General features: G+C 45.9%; 1 long non-coding RNA gene across 1 annotated transcript in view; it reads left to right on the top strand.

Annotated features, from left to right (window-relative positions):
* The window catches only part of LOC138427797 (uncharacterized), a 113,796-nt gene extending 105,587 nt beyond the window's left edge, over window positions 1–8,209 (top strand). The window contains exon 3 of the long non-coding RNA XR_011252183.1: window positions 6,458–8,209. This is a non-coding gene — a long non-coding RNA (uncharacterized lncRNA). The remainder of the gene's footprint in view (window positions 1–6,457) is intronic.
* The last annotated feature ends 5,988 nt before the right edge of the window (window positions 8,210–14,197 follow it).

Genomic DNA, 14,197 nt, shown 5'->3' with positions numbered 1-14,197 from the left:
CACCCCTGGAAACCGTAAGTTGGTTCTCTTAAGTTTGTGAGTCTCTTCCTGTTTTGTAAGTTCTTTTTTTTTTACTTTTTTTAAAAATTTTAATTGGCGGCTAATTACTTTACAATATTGTGGCGGTTTTTGCCACACATTCACATGAATCAGCCATGGGTGTGTATGTGTTCCCCATCCTGACCCTCCCTCCTACCTCTCTCCCCATCCCATCCCTCAGGGTCGTCCCAGTGCACCAGCCTTGAGCACCCTGTCTTATGTTCTAAATGGTTCCAAGTTTTTGAATTCCCAGGTAAGAACTCTGATCGGTCTAATCTGAGTCAGGTGCCAGCACTAAGCTAATCAATTGCTTGGTGTGGCATAGGATGAGACCGCTCAGCCCAGACTTGGTCCTATTTCTGTGAGTTTCCTTCAGGGTTGTGATCTACATATCCCCATCATGGGTATCTACCACAGTTTGGTGCTTGACAATTTTGACTACCATGTTGCCTCTTCAGTTACTTCATAGCACTAAATGGTTCGTGCCCTTCATAAGTTAAAACAAAACAAAACCCTCCAACTTGCTGCACTAAGCTTTAAGACACAAATGGGTTGACTGACTCTCAAGTCCCTGCCAGCTTCTACCTGTGAGTGGTTTCTGGATGACAGTTGCTCTATTGTCCCAATATTCTCCCCAAATGTGAACATCCCTCTGCTCTATCTCCTAGAACCAGAAAACCAGGTACCCAGGAAGAAAAGTTATGACCAACCTAGATAGCATATTCAAAAGCAGAGACATTACTTTGCCGACTAAGGTCCATCTAGTCAAGGCTATGGTTTTCCCAGTAGTCGTGTATGGATATGAGAGTTGGACTGTGAAGAAGGCTGAGCGCCGAAGAATTGATGCTTTTGAACTGTGGTGTTAGAGAAGACTCTTGAGAGTCCCTTGGACTGCAAGGAGATCCAACCAGTCCATTCTGAAGGAGATCAGCCCTGGGATTTCTTTGGAAGGAATGATGCTAAAGCTGAAACTCCAGTACTTTGGCCACCTCATGCAAAGAGTTGACTCATTGGAAAAGACTCTGATGCTGGGAGGGATTGGGGGCAGGAGGAGAAGGGGACGGCAGAGGATGAGATGGCTGGATGGCATCACTGACTCGATGGACATGAGTCTGAATGAACTCCAGGAGTTTGTGATGGACAGGGAGGCCTGGTGTGCTTCGATTCATGGGGTTGCAAAGAGTCGGACATAACTGAGTGACTGAGCTGAGCTGAGCTGAGCTGAGAGAACCTAATGGGGCTGGAGAATAAGCCTGGTTGAAGAGGATGAACCTCTGTTGCACTGTGACCAGCAGGAAGAAACTCACGGCTTACAAGGGCAGAATTGGGCCGAAACCAGGTCTTCTAGCTCTCCGCCACCAGCCTGCCATCCCTGAGAGCCTGAAACCTCTGAGGCCTCACTGTCCTACAAGTGGACACTTGGGTGTGCCCTGCCCATGTCTCCCTGCAGAGATGTAGATGTCCCCCTCCTGGTGGAGCCTAGGGGCTCCTGAAGACACAGGTCTGTGTGGATATGAGAGTCACACATCTAAAAGGCTCCAGCCCCGCAATGGTGCTCTGCCCTTTGCCCTGTGACAAAGAGACAGTGAAAACCAAGGAAGCCAGCAGCACTTCCCATCCACAGGGATTAGCGCTCCTAGAAGTTACTGCTGAATCTTAAAATGAAAAGCAGTGCAAGCAACCTGATGCCTCTGATGGTGGCTCTCAGGCTCAGAAGACCTTCTGGATCTTAGAAGAAAACTGGGGGTCTGAGTCTGGTGCCTCTGTAGCAGGATTTCGGGGTTTGGAAATGGATCCAGTGCTTCTCACCCCTCTCACGTGCCTGCATTTTACAAAGTTGAGCCTGAGATGCCTCTCTTGGGTGTATTTCTTTGGGATGTGGCCCTGAACTTGGTTTAAGAAGTGGACAGCAGTTAACTGGGTGGCAATTACCTGCCATTTAGATGCAGACAAGATGTGGGGATACACTCAGGAGGAATAAGGCCTTCTAAGGACCAGGGAGGAGGTGATGCTGGAGCTAGGACTTCAATAGCCAAGTAGAGGCATGGAGAGAGAGCATGGAGAAGGTATAGAGCATGGGACATTCTGGAAGATTCTTGACTAGGATATAGGATGTGAGGTGAAGGGTAAGCTTATGATCATAAATGTTTTCTGACACATTTAAGCTGTACCTTCTAAGAACTGAACAAGCACAGACCACCTTCCAGGTGAGCTAACCATGACCAGAAAGAGGAGGGGACTTGTGAACCATACATGCCCAGCGCAGAGCACAGTTTGGGTTTCTCTGCCACCCCCAGAGGACACTGGCCCACTCACTTACCGGCTTCCTTACCACAGGCAGCTGCTGGGAGAAGGAGAAAGATAAGAACAGGGAAGGGCAACATGCAGATGGTCCACTCAAGACCCGCCCAACCCAGGAGGTGACTGACAGCAGTATGCAGGCTGGCCATGATCCATCAGCCCCAAGTTAGAGCTGCTGGTGCCAGGTCAGTATTAGAAGGAGGGCGGTGTTGGCCCAGGAGACACCATGCTTTGCCAGCAAGGCTTGAAGTGCAGGGTTCAGGACCTCAGAAGGTTTATCACACCTGGACCAGAGGAAGCCCCTCCTTCATAGGCAGAGAGATTCCCTATGGAGGAAGAGTGATGGTTTGGTCAGAGTTGCCACCTGCCAATGCAAGAGACCCAGGAGACTCAGGTTCAGTCCCTGGGTTGGGAAGATCCCCTGGAGAAGGGACTGGCAACCCACTGTAGTATTCATGCCTGGAGAATCCCATGGACAGAGAAGCCTGGCGGGCTACAGTCCATCGAGTCTCAAAGAGTCGGACACTGGAGCAACTTCACGTGTATGCATGCAAGCACTCGGGCAGCCCAGAGAGTCACCTGGCTGCTTCCTCAGCTCCTAGGAGCCACAGGGGCCCCAAAAGAAGCAGGCACAAAATCAACAGGAGTTGGTTATAACAGCTGCGCCCTCCTGTCTGCTCTCTCTCCCTCCCCCTCCCTTTAGTAAGAGACAACTCTCCTGGTTGGTTTCTGGTTGCCTGTCATTGTTCCTGACTTGTCATCAGTCTCAAGGTGTGCTGGGATGCTTTATATTTACTTGGAGTTGCTTGCTTAGGCATGCTGAATCGGCAATCCTATTAGCGGAATTTTTCTTTTCATTGTGTTTGTGAAATGAAATAAAATAAACAGGCCCTGTCTCTAGGGAGCTCTGCCTGCCTCATTTCTCTGAACACTGTCAGGCTCTGGGGAGATCCTGTGAGGGCTTTCAATGCAGCCAAGGGTACACCTTTACCTTTGGTACTAAGAAGGCCTGGGAGGAAGGGTGGCTGGCTCCTCCAGCCAGGAAGAGAATTGTGGTGAAGAAGAAAGTCCTGACTGGCCACAGTGAAGGGGTTCTGCAACTGATCATGGCCCACGGCTGCGGTGCCGGACAGGGCAGGTAAGGTAGGGAGATGGGTCCTAGTCCCAGTTCTGCCCTTCCGACCTGGGAGCCTTGCATGCTAAGTCATTTCAGTCGTGTCTGACTCTTTGCAACCCTATGGACTGTAGCCTGCCAGGCTGCTCTGTCCTTGGAATTTTCCAGGCAAGAATACTGTAGTGGGTCACCATTTCCTTCTCCAGGGGATCTTCCCGACCCAGGGATCGAACCCATGTTTCTTACATCTCTTGCATTGGCAGGCAGATTCTTTACCACTAGCGCCACCTGGGAAGCCCTGGCAGCCTTAAGCATATAATTCAAGCTCTGAGTGTCACTTCATTCATTTGCAAAGTGGGGAGAACAAGTCCTGCCTCATAAAGATTAAATGAAATCTCCTACACGTAATGCCTTGGCACGATGCCTGGTGCAGACACATCTGGTGAATATTTCCATCCTTCCTTTTGGGGCATTGCATTCTATAGGGCTATACGTTAAAGAGTGCTTTCTGATGGTGCAGGGAGAGGAGGGGACATTTTGATGGGTCCTTTGGAGGGAATAATAAAGGTATGGGAAAGGCTTTGAGAACCTGAAATATACATATGATTAATGAGACAAGAGGGCAGTGAGCTCTCCTGAAAGCTCCAAGGAAGTGATTTATTGCCCAGAAGCAGCGGTGCTCCAGCACCACAAATTGAGGAGCACTTTTCTGGGTCACAGACCTTGACCATGCACTCACCATGCTCCACATGAATAGGGTTTGTGTCAGAGAATCCCAGGGATGGGGGAGCCTGGTGGGCTGCTGTCTATGGGGTCGCACAGAGTCGGACATGACTGAAGCGACTTAGCAGCAGCAGCAGCAGAATTTAAAAGAAGTTCATTCCTAGCTGGCTTTTGGGGCTGCCTGCTCCATCACTGTGAGCACAGGCTCTGTGCAAAATGCAACCCTCTTGCTTCGTGCTGGAGAGAGACAGAGGGGAGGGACCTCCCCACTCAGTGAAAGGTTGAAAGTGAAAGTCGCTCAGTTGTGTTCAACTCTTTGAGAGGCCATGGCTATACAATCCATAGAATTCTCCAGGCCAGAATACTGGAGTGGGTAGCCTTTCCCTTCTCCAAGGGACCTTCCCAACTCAGGAATCAAACCCAGGTCTCCCACATTGCAGGCGGATTCTTTACCAGCTGAGCCACAAGGGAAGTCCGAGAACACTGGAGGGGGTAGCCTATTCTTTCTCCAGTGGATCTTCCCGACCCAGGAATTGAACCAGGGTCTCCTGCATTGCAGGCGGATTCTTTACTAACTGAGTTATCAGGGAAACCCTCAGTGCAAGGTTAGGACACATTTTAAGCAATTTTCATAGAAAAAGAAAACCCTCCTGTAAACTCCCACTTGTAGGGAAATCTTGGTCCAGTATTGCAAAGGGATTTACTTGATCAGTAAAAACTTCATGTTGAAAAAAGATTGTGAAAAAAAACAGAGTACAAAGTTGTACTACATGCTGTATGATCCAAGCTATGTTGAAATGCATTAAAAAAGTTTTTTAAAGATGAAAACACCTTCTTGTGTCTAGCCAGTGGATGATGATTTTTTTTTTGTCTTCTGCCTACTTTTCTTTTTTTTTAAGTCAGTTTTTAATTCATTACAATATTGCTTTTGTTTTATGTTTTGGTTTTTTGGCCAGGAAGTATGTGGGATCTTAGTTCCCCAACCAGGGATTGAACTTGAACCCCCTGCACTGTAAAGTGAAGTCTTAATCACTGGACCACCAGGGAAGTTCCCTTCCTACTTTTCTGTGTTTTACTAATTTTTCCATGAGCATGTTGTTGTTGTTTTAAATTTTTTGGCTATGCCACATGGCATGTGGGATCTTAGTTCCTCAACGAGGGATCAACCCCTATCCCCTTGCAATGAAAGTGCAGAATCTTACCCGCTGGACTACCAGAGAAGACCCCAGCATGTAACTTTATAAAGATGATAAGGATGAGGGGAGAAAGGAAGAGGAGGAGGTAAGAAACCTTGAAAGGTCTCTCAAGCCTTTGTGTATTGCTGGTTTCCATTTAAAATCACACTTTCCCTCTCTGGATACCCAGAAGTCACTGGGGAGGTGGAGGCAGCATGGCAATAAGTCCATGGGCCTCAGGACGGAATTGACAGCTACAGGACCCAAGGCCACTTCCCAGCCCTGCCCAGTGCTGACAGCCTAGGGAATTACCTTAGTCGATAAAGAATCTGCCTGCAGTACAGGAGACCTGGGTTTGGTCCCTGGGTTGGGAAGATCTCCTGGAGAAAGAAATGGCAACCCACTCCAGTATTCTTGCCTGGAGAATCCCATGGACAGAGGAACCTGGCAGGCTACAGTCCGTGGGGTCCCAAGAGTTGGACACGACTTAGCAACTAAACCATCACCATGTTGACTTACCTAGCATCTCACATGCTAGAGAAAGAAAAGGTCAATGAGGCCGGTTGTTCTCCAAAGGCCATCTTATACACAAGTGTTGTGTTAGTTGTTCAGTCATGTCTGACTCTGCAACCTCATGGACTATAGCCCACCAGGCTCCTCTGTCCATGGCTTTCCCAGGCAAGAATATTGGAGTGGGTTGCCATTTCCTTTTCCAGAGGATCTTCTCAACCCAGGGACTGAACCCGGATCTTCTGCCTTGCAGGCAAATTCTTTACTGTCTGAGCCTTGTACACAAGCTTAGTACATAAAACAGGTTACAAAGGAGCCAGAGAGCTATTTAAAAGGAAGGAAGGGAAGCAAGGAGGGAAGGAGGGAAAGATAGGGAGGCTCCACCCATCCCCACCTCCATCCCCTGGTCTATGAGGCCCCTCTTTTGATTTTTGTGGAAAGCAAAGAGAGCTTGAAAACCTTGTAAGATGGGCTTGGGTTCAACGGGACCATCATGTGGAGAATAGAGACTTGAAGAAGGTGGGAGAGGAGGGAGGAGTCTATTTCTAAGGAATTGAGAAATATGTTTTTTGCTGAAAATCCATTTCCAATCAAGCAGGTCCATCCAGCTCTGTTTTGCTGCTGCTGCTGCTGCTGCTGCTGCTGCTGCTAAGTTGCTTCAGTCGTGTCCGACTCTGTGTGACCCCATAAACAGCAGCCCAACAGGCTCCCTCGTCCCTGGGATTCTCCAGGCAAGAACACTGGAGTGGGTTACCATTTCCTTCTCCAATGCATGAGAGTGAAAAGTGAAAGTGAAGTCGCTCTGACTCTTCGAGACCCCATGGATTGCAGCCTACCAGGCTCCTCCGTCCATGAGATTTTCCAGGCAAGAGTACTGGAGTGGGGTGCCATCGCCTTCTCCGAGCTCTGTTTTGGAAACAGGCAATAAAGATGTATTTACCAAACAATTCTGTCTCCCGGGAAAAGGGTAAGGTTTTATATGTGAATACATTTAAGTCTGAATTATCTACTTGCTTCATGAGCCCTACAATTTATGAGATTGAATAAAATCATGATTACTAGCAGTTCATCCAGGCTTACAACAAGTTGTTTCCAATAAGTTATGTGCTGGGCTTCCAGAGTGGGGAAAAGATCCTTTTGGATTTCCTTCTACTAATACCTAATTGTCTCCTGGAAAACAGATTGCTGTGGGTGTTATTGATAGTTTCTTTTTTTTAATGAAAGGTGAGTTTGTGTATTATTGGAACTCATTTGCAAATATGATCTAAAATATCAGTATTAAAGGCAAGAAATGTATTTTTCTGCATTTGGACTGTCTCCGCACCTTTTTGAGGTCTAGATCCTGGTGAATGGGAAGCTCTGGGCAGCCTTCAAACACATCTGCCTTCTCAGTCTGTTCAGCCACTGGGGCGCTGAGTGTTTTCTTTCTTCTGTCTTTAAAGAGAGGCAGCCAGAGGCCACAGGCAACATTCTCAAAAGTGCTGGGGTGAGTGAGGGTATATGTGGGCGGATGCTCAAAGGGTCACTCTGAGTGCGTTTCTGGTCTGTCATGTGCTATGTGCCAAGGGGACTCAGCTGAGAGGAATCACAAGAAAGGGTCTGCAGAGGGGCCAGCCTTGCATGTGCCCCAGAGAAGGCAAATACCTCCACAAGGACCCTTCACCGGGTTCACATCTGAGACTAGGGAGCCCTAAGTACAGGCTCTGGTGAACAACTGCCACCCCACCAGCTACTTCCAGGGTGACCTTGGGCAAGTTTTGCCTCCTCCCTGGGTCTGTGCTCTCACCTGTAAAATAGAGATAATCCCAGTAGCTTGTTGTGAAGACTTTTTACATAATTCCATCGGCATTATGATTATATAAGAAAATGCCCATAACTTTTAGAGAGACACAAAATATACAGAAAGGAAACAGCATAAGATCAGGCGTTTTAAAAAATTGAGTAAAAATATAGTGGGGGATGATTCCACATCAAGCTCAAGAAAGGGCAGAATGAATTTATGATGATAAAAATGAGAATGAGAATTGAAATGAAAATGAAAGAAAAGCAATGAAAAATGAGAAATGGAAAAGAGCACCAGGACGCCTTCTGGAGTTGCTGGAAATATTTTATAATCTGATTTCACTGATAATTGCTTAGATGGCAAAACTCACCAACCTGCAAATGGTTCAGAAAGATGATGACGATGACAATATGTGTATAAAGTATGATAAAGCTAATGCGGTAAAATTTTAACATGTAGGAAGTCACATTAAAGAGTATATGGGAATTCTTCATGTTATTTTTGTAACTTTCTACAATTATGAAATCGTTTCGAAGTAATAAAAGTTCAATTTAAAAAAAACCACATACCTGTACATTAAATATATCTGAATCACACTAAATATGAATTACATGTCAAAGAAAAATTTAAAAGGGGGATTAGGAAGTATACACAACAAGATCTTTAAATGTTGAGTCTGAGTGATAGGTGTATGGAGGTTCGTTGTACTAATCCTTTCTACTTTGGTATATGTTTGACTATTTTATTACATTAAAAAAATTAAAAACAGCCAAAATATCTGTCAAGCTCCTGGCCTTGTGCCTGGCAGAGGGAGGCTTCCGCCTCTGAGAATGGCCACCCTGTATATTCTTGCAGGGTTATGGGGAATCACACATGTGCTGTTACTGGCATTGCCTGTGACCATGCTGGACAAACAATGCATCTGAAGCTGGTTTTCTCTGCTCTTCAGCTAAAGAAACAAATAACCAGACTATATTGGGGATACATGGCCTTTCCTAACACCCACCAGGGTGAATCTCTTTGCCTGAGTGTCCTCCTCCTGCAGAAGCCACATTCACTCAGCTGCAGCCACAGCCAAGCCACAGGGAAGTCAGGGAGGACAAAGGCGGAGTCATGTAAACACCTTGTAAAACAAGCAGGAACCACTCAGGATCAAATTTCAGTTCTGCAAGGTAAACATTTGCCTTGGTAGAGACAGAGGGAAAAAGTGAGGGCTGATGACCTTTAAAGTGAAGCAAGCACATCTCTTAAGGAAGTCTCAGTTTTTGTTTTTTTTTTTTTTTTTTTTTCCTCCCCCCCCGGAAGTCTCAGTTTTTATGAGGACAGGAGCACTGACCTAGGAGGATGGAGATTTGGGTACTTTTCCCATCCCCATCACAGATGATCTGTGTGACCTTGGATGAGTCACCTCCCTCTCCCTGGGCCTCTTTCTTCCACCTCCGAATGAGCATTTGGACCAAAGTCTTTGACTACAATCCAGCTTTGTGATTCTTTATTAAAACATAGACCCAGGACTCTAGGTCAAGGAATGAGCAGCAACCCACCCATGGAATCTACCAGAAGTCTTTGCACGTTTCCCAAACCCAGATGGGAGACAAGTGAGGATGCAAACAAGACAGAGATTGTGGGAAAGATACCTGGTATGGTTAAATCATCTGAATTTTCCAGAGAACCTGAAAATCTAGATGTTTATATCTGATTTTCAAATGATAGTAATGATTTCAAATTTTTTTTGTCAGTGCAGTGCTAGGCTACCAAAAATATCCATGAGCAGAATTGAGTCCCTTGCTGCTCAAGCGTGCTTTGGTGTGATGTCATAGCCTCCTGGCTGCAGGCTGGAGATAGGGTCTCTGATCTTATCAACATTAGGATTTGGTGTCTCCCTAGCTCTCAGAGATGATCACCTCAAAGCTGAAGACAAATTTTAATAACAAATATTTCAAACATTTTTTTACCATAATCTACAGTAAAATAATCTATTTATGCTCCATCAGTGGTGACACACAATTGCACCAAAATATATAAAGCTGAGAGAAAAGATTAGCAAAATAAGAGTGACCCCCACACACACACTACAAGTCATGCCCTCTGATATTTTCTATTCTATTTTTATCCTACTTTATTTTTTTAAATGCTGGTGGCAACCCACTAAACTGATTTCAGGGTCATGTTAGAAAAACATGGCTTTAGAATTCAGTTAATATTCATTTAATTCTCCCTGTCACCTTATGAGGTAGGAATTATTGTCATCCCCATTTTACAGGAGAAAAATGAATCTCAGGCTTCACACACCAGATCTGATTTTTTTAAATTTTATTATTAAAAAAAAAAAAGAATGAGAAGAATTAGGAGACTCCAAAGGGCAAAGTCAGAGAAGAAGAAGTCCCAGAGATTAAGTAATCAAGAAGGACCTCGGGGAGAGAGGGAACATATGTATGCCTATGGCTGATTCAGGATATATGGCAGAAACCAACACAATATTGTAAAGCAATGCAGTCTCTAATTAAAAGTAAATAAATTTTGAAAAATTTTTGAAAAGGGGGACCTTAGAGAAATAGAAAAATCAAGCAGAAAGAATAAGCTCTGTGCTGTGGGGCATGCAACATAAAGGCTCCCCTTTGTCTACCCTGTGAAATCTGCCGTAAAATCTGCATGACTCCTTACACCGTGGGTGAGTGATTTCTACCAGGAAGAACCAGATTTGTCATCCAGGTGACCCCAGCGGACTCAAAGAGGATGAGGAAGTTGTTAATCCCTAAAGTCACATTCATGAACTTGAAACTCCCATTCTCCAGACTTGTAAGGAAGGGTAATTGGTGGGAGAAGGGGTAGGATTTCACATCCAGATCTATCTGACAATCAAGGCTGGCCTGGGAAACCTTGTCACTCACCTCTGCTACTTCCCAATTCATCATTAGTGAGCTGACAAAAGCTCTGTATTTTCTCCATAGGCGATGATCAGAGAGGACAAGAGACAGAAGCCTAGCTTAGGGATGTCAGTGGGAGAGGTTTGGTGTTTTAAGATACTGATGAACTTTGCTCCTAATTGGACCAGTCAGCTAAGCCTGATAAAACTGCATCTAATCAAGCTTTGCAGCCATCTGGTCTGGAGCAGAGAGCCTGGCAGCTTTCTACACAGCCCGGCACAGTCCAGCATGGCCTGGCCTGCACTTGTAGCATGTCTGGGCTGCATTCTAGGATGGCTGAGTCTATCCCCATCTCTCTGCGACTTTTCCTTGAGTCTTCCACTTCCAGACTCCTAAAGAGAACCAGTGGAGTTGTGTCTGTTTATATAACCCAGAGGCAACGATTTCAAGCATTTGCATTGGGTGACTTTCTGCTTTCTCTAAAGTGTTTGGTGCAAGCCCAGTTGTTGAGTAATGTTTAAAGGCAAGGAGTCCTAGATTAGCATCACAAAAGTCAATTAACAAGTCAATTTCTTCCCTTGGTTTGTATTTGTATATTATTAATGAACTACAAAGCCTGCCAGTGCAGTAAATTAGCCTAGGTAACTGGGGATCAGAGTACAAACATTTTTTTCCCTTAATGGCCCCAAACTTTTATCTCATACTGAGAAAACTATATGCAAGTACAGTTAGAGCTCCTTGTTCTGGCAGCTGCTGTGGAAGCACATTGGAGCAGCTCTGATAAATATTGATGTCTGTTTATCCAAATGCCACAGACCATGCTGGCAAGTCGCCACCCCCTCCCACCCTTGCATGGCCCTAACTGGCAGGACTCATTATGCAAGGAGGAGACATAGGAGCTTCAGCTGCCTTTGCTGAAGGACTTTGAGCCTTTGTTTTCTGAACATGCACGTACACACACGTACACACAAATTAGGGGAACTAGTTGTCCTGATCTACCAAGGTCAAGAATAAGACACACAAAACAACAAAAGAAGCCTATGTCCTATCTTTAATGGAAGGGCAGAAATATATTCTCTTATATAAAAAAAGAATGGTAACTGGAAGATTCTGCCTCACTGAAACAACTAGCTTAGGAATGTGTGAATCCTGCCCAAAAGTGGCACTTTGTTACAAAATCAATGCCTTTAAGAACTGAATTGTGCTGCGTGTGTGTGTGTGTGAGTGTGTGTGTGTGTGTGTGTGTGTGTGTGTGTGTGAGTGCTCAGTCCCTCAGTCATGTCCAACTCTTTGAGATCCTATGGACTTTAGCCCTCCAGGCTCCTCTGTCCCTGGGATTCTCCAGGCACAAATACTGAAGTTGGTTGCCATGTCCTCCTCCAGGGATCTTTCTGACCCAGGGAACAAGCCCACATCTCTTGCATCTCTTGCGCTGGCAGGGTTCTTTATCACTCCACCACCTGTACCAGAGCAGTAACAGGGAGATGTTAGTAACCACCCACTCGGTATGTCACAACTGAGCAACGACTCTGTACAACAGTGTGAGCCATATCCTTCATCCAGTCTCCTCTCATCTATTACTAAGCAACATGATTCAGCTTCAAAATGTTTGGTACTAAACAGAGTGTAAATTAATAAGGTCTGTGTATTCATTCGGAGAAGGCAATGGCACCCCACTTCAGTACTCTTGCCTGGAAAATCCCACGGACGGAGGAGCCTGGTAGGCTTCAGTCCATGGGGTCTCGAAGAGTCGGACACGACTGAGTGACTTCACTTTCACTTTTCACTTTCATGCATTGGAGAAGGAAATGGCAACCCGCTCCAGTGTTCTTGCCTGGAGAATCCCAGGGACGAGGGAGCCTGGTGGACTGCCGTCTATGGGGTTGCACAGAGTTGGACACGACTGAAGCAACTTAGCAGCAGTAGTAGAAGTATTCATTCCTTTAATGAATATTTATTGAATGCTTATCATGTGACTGCCAGGTGCCAGGCACAGAACAAAAACTGAAAGACACAGTCCCTCAAAGAGCCCAGTAGCTAGCTAGGGAAGCAGACAGATAGGAAAACACTATAAAGTGGACCACAAGAGAGGCGTAGCCCAGGCTCCCGGGACAGGTGGGGAGAGGGCCATCAGGAATGGCCAGTGAAGGTCAACGTCCAGGGGAGAAGGTAGACGCTCCTACTAACGTCGCCAGCATTGATTCCTTCTAGGGTGATAAACTGACTCCTCCAGGTAGCCTTCTCAGACAAGCACATCATCAAATAGAAAAATCTCAAGGGGACATCTCCCCATGCCCTAGGAATCCTACCTCCCTTTGTTGTTGTCATTCAGTTACTAAGTTGTATCCAAGTCTTTGCGACCCCACAAAATGCAGCATGCCTTTCCCTCACCATCTCCTGGAGTTTGCTCAAATTCATGTCCACTGAGTCAGTGATGCCATCTAACCGTCTCATCCTCTGTCATCACCTTTTCCTCCTGCCCTCAATCTTTCCCAGCATCAGGGTCTTTTCCAATGAGCTGGCTTTTCACATCAGGTGGCCAAAGTATTGGAGCTTCAGCTTCAGCATCAGTCCTTCCAATGAATATTCAGGGTTGATTTCCTTTAGAGACAAAATAAGACAAAACAGTTCCTCATTTCAGAATAAATTTTCTTTCTGACAAAATCTGTTTTCTGTCTGCCTAGAGCACCTTTATTTATTTTTTTTAACCTTTTTATTTTGTATTGGGGTATAGCCGATTGAAAATACTGTGACAGTTTCAGGTGAACAGTGAAGGAACTCAGCCATACATGGACATGTATTCATTCTCCCTCAAACTCCCCTCCCATCCAGGCTTGCCTAGTCTTCTTTAGACTGAGCTCCTTGACACACTTTAGAGGATGTCGACCCTGAGGGAGCCCTGCGGGGTCAGGCCAGGGATGCCAGAGGCTCTAGTGAGAGTTACCTGGACTCAGAGGCCTGTTGGAAAGCCGCATGCAACCTCTTGTATCTGTGGATGTGCAGAAAAGCAGCACATGACTGCCTGATGTCTCATTCCTTCACACGTCAGTCGGTCTATGTGTGTGTGAATGTCTCTACATGACTTTCTACCTGGATGGCATAATGAGTATCTACATGCATTCCCTTTACCTGGAATACCCCTCATCTCCCCACCTCTATCAGCTTCATCTAGTTACACACCAACACACCTTCAGATCTCAGGGAAATGTGCCTTCTTCAGAGATGACTTGCATGACTCCTCAGGCTAATTGCCCAAGTTATTCATACTCTCTGTGCCAAGCCCTCTCTCTCCTCCATGACCTTAGCTGTAGCTTGCAATGATGCATTCATCTGGGTCGTTTTCTTTTATCTCTGCCTGCCTCTCCCAGGGTCACAGGCTCCATGTGGGAAGCACAGAGTCCAGCTTATTCCTCTCTGTAATCCCAGCTCTTACCTGGTGCAGGTTCAACCCCTATGTCAAGAAGATCCCCTGGAGAAGGAAATGCAAGCCCCTCCAATATTCTTGCCTGGAAAATCCCATGGACAGAGGAGCCTGGTGGGCTACAGTCCATGGGGTCGCAAAGAGTCGGACACAACTGAGCGACTGAGCATGCATACATGCACAATCCTAGCTCTATTTCTGTGCATATTATGCACTCAGAAAATTCTCCTTGGTTATTCAATGAATTTCAAGTAATGAGATTCT

This window comes from Ovis canadensis, chromosome 22 (genome assembly GCF_042477335.2).
Source record: "Ovis canadensis isolate MfBH-ARS-UI-01 breed Bighorn chromosome 22, ARS-UI_OviCan_v2, whole genome shotgun sequence".
Taxonomy (NCBI): Eukaryota; Metazoa; Chordata; class Mammalia; order Artiodactyla; family Bovidae; genus Ovis; species Ovis canadensis.
The sequence above is the reverse complement of the archived record's forward strand: the minus strand, read 5'-3'. Positions and strand labels throughout refer to the sequence as shown.